We start from the raw sequence: 8,629 nt of genomic DNA, 5'->3' as shown, positions 1-8,629 counted from the left end.
TTTAACGCCAGAACAGCTAGGGGAGAGTTATTTCGTTTCCGATTCAATTTTTTTCGAATTTTCATGTTTTAATTCAAAATTTTCTGCATCCAAACATTTCAAACATTCATTTTTTAATTTCCATTAACAAAAATTCATAATCTTATAAATTCTTTTTAATTCTCTTTCAATTCTTTTCAATTCTTTTTCAAAAACTCATTCACCTTTCCAATTTTTTTCAAATCTTTTTAATTCATTCATATTATCTTTTATTTCTTAGATGCATAAACAAAAAATTCAGATTTAACTTCCTCATATCTTTTTCATATCTCTTAAATTTTGAAAACAATCTTCTCTTTTTCATATCATGTTCATCTTTTATCAATCATATCTTTTAAATCATATCTTTTTCTAAAAAATTCGAACCCATTCCCTCCCTCCCCTTTATTTATACACTCAGCCATCCCTTTTACTCCATCATTCGAATCCTTCTCACCATCTATTCATCTTCTTTCTTTTTATTTTGCTTGAGGGCAAGCAAATCTCTAAGTTTGGTGTGATTTCCGTGATCCCTGAGCTAAAACAAACTAATCTCATGGCACCCAAAGGAAGACAAACCGCTTCAAGAGACAAGAAAGAAAGCAATCCAAAACCACGTTGGATGCATGAGAACTTCTGAAAATTGTGTGCAGAAGATCAGTGATCCCGGAAGTTAGGTTCAATCTGAAAGAAGATGAATACCCGGAGATCCAAGAGCAGATCCAGAATAGAGGCTGGGAAGTCCTGGCTAATCTTGAGATACATGTTGGAAGAAACATGGTCCAGGAATTTTATGCAAATCTGTAGATGACAGAAAAGCAAAGATTAGAAGGAACTACTTTCTACTCCTTTCGAACTATGGTCAGAGGGAAGATTATTTACTTCCATTTTGACAAAGTGAGAGAAGTTCTCAAACTTCCTCAACTACAAGATGATCCAGAGTCCTTCAACAGGAGAATGGCCAAGGATAAAAGGCTAGATCAAGTTCTATAGGACATATGCATCACTGGAACTAAGTGGATTACCAATTCAAAAGGTGAAACAAGAAACAAGAAATTATAAAGGAAACAAGATGAAAACAATAATCAAAACCTAGATCCAAGACAATTTGACCTAATCTTAACCTAATTCTAGAGAGAAGATGGAGTTTCTCTCTCTAGAAAACTAACTAAAGGCTTATGTTGACTAACTAATTGCTCCCCCCTTTGCTTGTACTTTAATTCTGCATGAAATACACTCAGAAACAAGTTGGATTTGGGACTGGACAGCTCAGAAATCGCCCCAGTGTTTTGCCTTTAAGTGGGTCACGTGTGAGTATCGGCGCGTCTGACGTCATTGGGAAGGACTAGTTTCTTCTCAATGTTCAGATTCGTCTTCTGATATTTAGGGAAGCGAAGCTCACAGTAGAGTTTGGAAAACTTGGCTGGGTCGGTGGATGGTAGCATCTGATTCTCTTTGTCCACGTCATTCAGCGGATTTTTAGCATAGTTGGTGACGTTAGGATTTTTGCTAGTAAAGAATTTTATAAAAATAGTCGCGTTGTAGATATAGTTTCTAAACCAACAGAAATCCCTTTGTACAAACGTTTTGGTTGTCACAAGTAACAAACCCCTTTTTAAAATTGATAATCGAGTATTTAAACCTCGGGTCGTCTTCTCAAGGAATTACAGGGAGGTATGTTCTTATTATTGGTTATGAGTCTTGTAAATTAGGGGTTTTAGAAAGTAAGGAAGTAGTATGTTGAATGATAAGAAAAATAAAATAATAATAATAAAATAAACTCTTGGCAAGGTATTATAACTGGAAGTCCTATCCTGGTTATCCTTATCAACTGTAATGAGAATTGGATTTTACTCCTACTTTGTTAACCTCTAACTATGAAGGTAAGTTAAGTGGATGAATTAATTTTTATTCCTCAGATCCTAGCCTTTCCTTTGGAAAAGTTAGAGTTATTGGAACTCGAATTAATTCTTGAAGAATTCCAATTTTCAATCAACAATGAGTTTGATAACTCAAGAGTCACCAATTATTTAACCAAAGCCAAAAGGGAAGAAAGTCTACTTGAATGAAAATAATTTGGATAAACAGAGAGCATTAATAAATTGAAGAGAGCAATCATAAGTCTGAAATACCTCGAATTATATTAAATAAAATATTCAAATCTTAACATGGATATTGATAAATTAAATTGGAAAAGTAAATAAAAGGAACATTGAACCTGGGAGCGAGAGGCACTCCTAAAACTAAGAGAAATCCTAAATCCTAAATCCTAAGAGAGAGGAGAGAACCTCTCTCTCTAAAAACTACATCTAAATCCTAATAATTGTGAATTATGAGAGCTCCCTTATGAATGGATGCATTCCCCCACTTTATAGCCTCTAATCTGTGTTTTCTGGGCCAAGAACTGGGTCAGAAACAGCCCAGAATTCACTGGTTGAGAATTCAAACACGCTGATTTTCGTCACTACGACGCGTCCGCATGGAGCACGCATTCGTGTCACCTATCGTCAGGGCAACTATGGCTTATTAAATATCAAATCGAATCTCTAGATGTTAGCTTTCCATCACAATTAAAACCGCGTCATTTGGACCTCTGTAGCTCAAGTTATGACTGTTTGAATGCGAAGAGGTCAGGCTAGACAACTTAGCAATTTGTTCAACTTCTTGTATTCCTTCCACTTTTGCATGCTTCCTTTCCATCCTCCAAGCCATTCCTGCCCTGTAATCTCTGAAAACACTTAACACACATATCAAGATATCTAATGGTAATAAGAGAGGATTAATATTAGCAAATATAAGGTCAAAGAAGCATGTTTTCAATCATAGCACAAAAATCAGGAAGGAGAATGTAAACTCATGCAAATAGTATAAATAAGTGGGTAAAGAGTTGATAAAAACCACTTAAATAAGCACAAGATAAACCATAAAATAGTGGTTTATCAACCTCCCCACACTTAAAAACTAGCATGTCCTCATGCTAAGCTCAAGAGAAGCTATAAAAGTGAAGAGGAATGGTAGATTAATATGAAATGCAACCTATCTATATGAATGCAACTACATGCAAAATGTTTCTACCTACTTGGTTGAAAGTAAATAAATCTTCCAAGAACAAATAGCAATTGGATTTCACTAATTCAAATAATAAAAATGAAGTACAAATAGACTTTGCAAGAAGAAAATAGCTTTATGAAAGCAGGGAACAAGGAATTGAGCATCGAACCCTCACTGGAAGTGTATACACTCTAATCACTCATGTGTTTAATGGTTCGATTCTCTCAATCCTCTACTAACCTTGTTTTCTAAGGCTTGCTTTTCTTCTAGCAATCAACAAAAATTTAATGCACAGATACACATATCAAGAGGTCTTTTAAGGGTTGTAATGGGGTTAGGGTCAAGGTAGGATTGTATTTGGCAAAGTGAACTAAAATCTGAATCCTTAATTAACTTAAACTTTCCACCTAACTTAAACAATCCATGTAATCATAATACAACATCTAACTATCCATTAACCATGTTTTCCACATATTCATGCATTCTAATTTTAAGTACAGTACATATGCATTGCTTTCACCACTTACTTTGGGGCATTTTGTCCCCTTTTACTTATTTGCACTTTTTTTTTTCATTTTTCTCTTTATTATTTATATATTATTTTTTTTCTTTTGTTTTTCTCAATGCATATGATTAATTTATTGAATGCATGAACATGTCCTAAACATTTCTTTCACATTTTTAGAAAATTCTAACATACTCAATTTTCAAACCAAATGTTTCTAAATTCAACTTTTCCCATACTTAATTCATGAGCACTCTCACTAGTCTAAGCTAATCAAGGATTCAAATTAAGGATATTATTGTTTTCCACTTAGAGTTAATGATGTGCTAAAGTAAAGAACAAAGGGGTATAATAGGCTCAACATTGGTTTGCAAAGAATAATGAAAAGGTAAGGCCATATGGGTATGTAAGCTCAGTGAAACAAAGGCCTCAATCATGTAAGTGTATGCATACATCAAACCATGAAAACATAGAATTAAGCAAGACAAATATCACAATTTTAGAGAGAAAAATACACACTAAAAATAAAATATTGGTTGGTAAAATGCAACCAATTCAAATAGGCTAAAAAATCTCACAGGTTTTGTGTGTTCAAGCTCTAAACCATGTTCCAGTATAATATTTCTTCAAACAAGTGTAACAAAAAATTTATTCAAATTAGTGAAATGCTATAAAAAGTTTCTTGAAAAAGAAAATATTACTTCAACCAAGTGGTAAAATATGCACAAAATCAAACAAACATGCAAATGCAACAATGAACAAACAAAGAAAATAAAACAATGGTGTTTGAAAAGAAGGTAACTAACCCCTGAAAGTCGGTATCGACCTCTCCACACTTAAAGATTGCACCGTCCTCGGTGCATGCTAAGATGTGCAAGCGGACGGGTTGCTTCAACTGACACTTTTCTTCAGGGATTGTGCAGATAGACTTGTTTGTCTCCCCTTTTAGAAGTTTCTCCCTTTTTTCGTCTTCGGTGGCCAGCCTGAAAGAAGAGAAAAAGAAGAATAGTAACCCAGAAATAAAGATAAAATAAAATATGGTTAGGTTAATGCCAAAGAATGAGGGTCTCAATTACATGGTAGCTACAACATGCAAATGAGAAAACAGTAGAAGTACATGGCGAAACAAGAGTGCAAAAATTTGCAAAAATAGGGAAGAGAGTGTGGGTAAGGAGAGATAATATAAATTCATGTCAATGTAAAACTAATACAGGTATAAAAGATTGGCATTGATATAAATAATATTACCTATCCAAAATAAAATAAGTCACTAAGCACCCAAAATAATTCAAGAGAAGATGCAACAGTTATATAAGAAAATTTGAACACCAAAGGAAAAATAATGAATTTAGAAAAGAAAATAAAAATATGCACAAAATTAAGATGCAATGAATGAAATATGCAAATAAATTAAGTAAAATAAAATGAAAGATAAGAAGAATGAGAAGAGAAAGAAGGGAAGAAGAAGTAAGTAAGAAAGGAGGGAGGGAAAATTAGGATTGGGGGAGAAAAGATAAGATATTTGGCAAATTAGGATAAGCTGTGCGGCGCAAGCGACGTGGTCGCGTGGGGCACGCGGTCGCGTGACTTGCGCTTAAACTGAATGACGCGGTCGCGTCGGTCACGCGAGGCTAATGGCGCGAGGGTAGCCTCGCACTCGCACAACTCTCTGTTCAAAATCATAATAGTGCCAAATGTTGGGTGACGCGATCGCGTGGGGCATGCGATCGCGTGAGTGGCCATTATAAGCATATGATGCGGTCGCGTCGGTCGCGCGGCCGCGTGGGAAGAATTGTGCGTTTAGCACCAATCCAGCACCACTCTAGCACAACTTTCAGTCGTGCACCTCTTTTACGTCGAATTCTAGGGCACGCGGCCGTGTGAGTGACGCAGTCGCGTGGGAGGCCAGTGTTCGCACGCGACGCGGACGCGTCAGCGACGCGGTCGTGTGAGGCGATTTGTGCCATGGGAACGCCTACAGCCACGCTCTCACGTGACTCTCTGTTCACTTTCTTTTCTTCACAACGCACTAGTGACGCAGACGCGTCAGCGACGCTGCCGCGTCGCGTGCGTGTTTTTTTTTTTTTAATAATGCAGTATGCAGAATGCAATGCTAATATGAATGTTATGCAAAACTCCAGGTTCAATACAATAAAATAAAATAAAACTTGAAAACAAATAAGACTAAATAAAAATGAAAAAGGAACGATCATACCATGGTGGGTTATCTCCCACCTAACACTTTTAGTTAAAGTCCTTAAGTTGGACATTTGGTGAGCTTCCTGTTATAGTGGCTTGTGCTTGAACTCATCCAGGAATCTCCACCAATGTTTGTATCTCCAGTAACCTCCGGGGTCCTAAACTAGGCATGTAAAGCCCTTAAGAAGCTTCAAACAGATTCTTAGGCTCCCGGGGTGACAAATGTCAGAGCAGATTCCAGGATCCCAAATCTTGCTTTTACACCCATTTTTTGTTGGGATTTGTATTTTTCCAGCTGGGTGATAAGTAATTTGAATTCTCACTGCATCTACCAAACAGTTTCCTAGACCCATTCAATTGAGCTCTACACCAACCTTTGCGTTTAAACTTAAGGCTGTCAACCATAATGAACCTTGCAGGACAATTCTTACCACTGACCATCTTCCTCTTACTCTTAATGCCACAAAGAGTTCTAAGTTGACCATCCGTCTCCAGTAGCCCATATTCAAGTGGAATTAGAAAGCTAAGGGATATGAATTTTACCCACTTGAATATTGTGAAGGATGATGGCAACTTAGGGGGAGGGGTCTCCAATAACTTTGGCAAGGTGATTTCAAGCTCCACTCCCTTGTGCTCTTTGACAACTTCTACCTCTTTGCAAGCTTCTTTAATTTCAACCTCTTCCTCTTGGTAGCTTTCTTCCAGTTCAATCTTTTCTTCATTTCTCACCAAGGGCATGGGAGGTTGTGCTTCTTCTTCTTTAATCTCCATCTCTTGAGCAACCTCTACAAAGTCTTCAACAATGATCTGTCTTGAAGGTTGTATGCTCTCCTTAACATCAACATCTAACACCGTGGAAGGAGGCTTTGTGACTGGACTTTCCAATGGAGATATAGCATCTCTTAAGACTGCAACCACTTCTTTCTTAATAATGGCTGCTTTGTCCAGTTGTTTAAGTATAAAATTGTACTCATCCTCGATGATTTTCTTTCCATGACAACTCCTTTCAACTACCCTTTCATCATCAAAGGTCTCTCCTACCTTTACCCGTAGGGCCTCCTCTAGCTCTTTATGAAGTATGGATTCACGAAGATGATTCCTTCTTTCCTGTTCTGTATCAATAGCATAATTGGGATCATCTTGCTCTTGGATTGATGGATGTGGGTGCTCTTCCATGGAGGGTGGTGATAGGATGAAAAGATCATTATGTGGGTGAAAAGGAAGTGCACTAGAGCTTGAGGGTTGAATATTGGAGGTAGAAGGTTGGTTCATGCGGGATATAAGATTTTGCAGTGTAGAGGTGAGACCAATGATGTTAGAGATGAGTGTATTGTTATCCAATGGAGGTTGGGGTGGATCTATGTATGGTTCATTTGGTTCATAGGGTGGTTGGTATGGTAGATGTGGGTTAGGATCATATGAGGGTATCTGGTGGTAAAGGGCTTGTGAGTTTGGTGGTCTAAAGTCATATTGAGGAGAAGATTTATAGGCATATGGTGGTGGTTGTTGATAGTCTATTGGAGGTGGTTGTTTCCATAAGGGTTGATCAAATCCTTGTGGCTCCTCCCATCTTTGAGTGTTCCAACCTTGATGCCTGTTCTCATTGTAATTTCCTCTTCCTGCAATATAATTGTAACCAGACTAATAGCCAAAGGGGTGAGAGTTCATAGTAGCAAATAAAAATTAAAAACGAAAATAAAAACAAATTTTAAATTAAAAGGTTATTTAAATTTTGAATTTTAAATTTTGAAATTTTAAATTTTGAAATTTTTGAATTTTAAATTTTTGAAAATTGAATTTTGAAATTTGAAATTTTAAATCTGAAATTTGAATTTTTGAATATTAAATTTTGAAATTTGAAATTTTTGGAATAAGATAAGATAAGATTTTTGAAAAAGATATGATTTTTGAAATTTTAAATTTTGAAATTTGAAATTTGAATTTTAAATTTTTAAATTTGAATTTTGAAAATCGAAATTTGAAATTTGAAATTTGACTTTTAAATTTTGAATTTTTGAATTTATGAGGAAAGAGAAAAACAATAAAATGACACCAAACTTAAAATTTTTAGATCAGAACGAAGAAAACAACTAAGAACAACTTGAAGGTTAAGATGAACACGAAGAACAACTTGAAGATCAAGATGAACACCAAGAAAAAAAATTTTTTTGAAAAATTATTAATAACTAAATAAAAACCAATAACCTCTTAATTTATGAAAAAGCAAAAATAAAAACAAAAAATAAAAACAAATAAACAAGTAAAAGAAAAATATTTACAATAACCAATAATAAGGCACACATTTGCAATTCCCCGGCAACGGCGCCATTTTGACGTTAGGATTTTTGCTAGTAAAGAATTTTATAAAAATAGTCGCGTTGTAGATATAGTTTCTAAACCAACAGAAATCCCTTCGTACAAACGTTTTGGTTGTCACAAGTAACAAACTCCTTTTTAAAATTGATAACCGAGTATTTAAACCTCGGGTCATCTTCTCAAGGAATTGCAAGGAGGTATGTTCTTATTATTGGTTATGAGTCTTGTAAATTAGGGGTTTTAGAAAGTAAGGAAGCAGTATGTTGAATGATAAGAAAAATAAAATAATAATAATAAAATAAACTCTTGGAAAGATATTATAACTGGAAGTCCTATCCTAGTTATCCTTATCAACTGTAATGAGAATTAGATTTTTCTCCCACTTTGTTAACCTCTAACTATGAAGGTAAGTTAAGTGGATGAATTAATTTTTATTCCTCAGATCCTAGTCTTTCCTTGGGAAAAGTTAGAGTTATTGGAACTCGAATTAATTCCTGAAGAATTCCAATTTTCAATCAACAATGAGTTTGATAACTCAAG

At 35.4% G+C, this 8,629-nt stretch overlaps 1 pseudogene; it reads right to left on the bottom strand.

The window, feature by feature from the left end:
• Window positions 1–5,859: 5,859 nt before the first annotated feature.
• Window positions 5,860–7,441, bottom strand: LOC148567841 (uncharacterized; annotated as a pseudogene).
• Window positions 7,442–8,629: the final 1,188 nt, after the last annotated feature.

Source organism: Arachis ipaensis, chromosome B4 (genome assembly GCF_059453495.1).
Source record: "Arachis ipaensis isolate K30076 ecotype BB chromosome B4, ASM5945349v1, whole genome shotgun sequence".
NCBI lineage: Eukaryota > Viridiplantae > Streptophyta > Magnoliopsida > Fabales > Fabaceae > Arachis > Arachis ipaensis.
The sequence above is the reverse complement of the archived record's forward strand: the minus strand, read 5'-3'. Positions and strand labels throughout refer to the sequence as shown.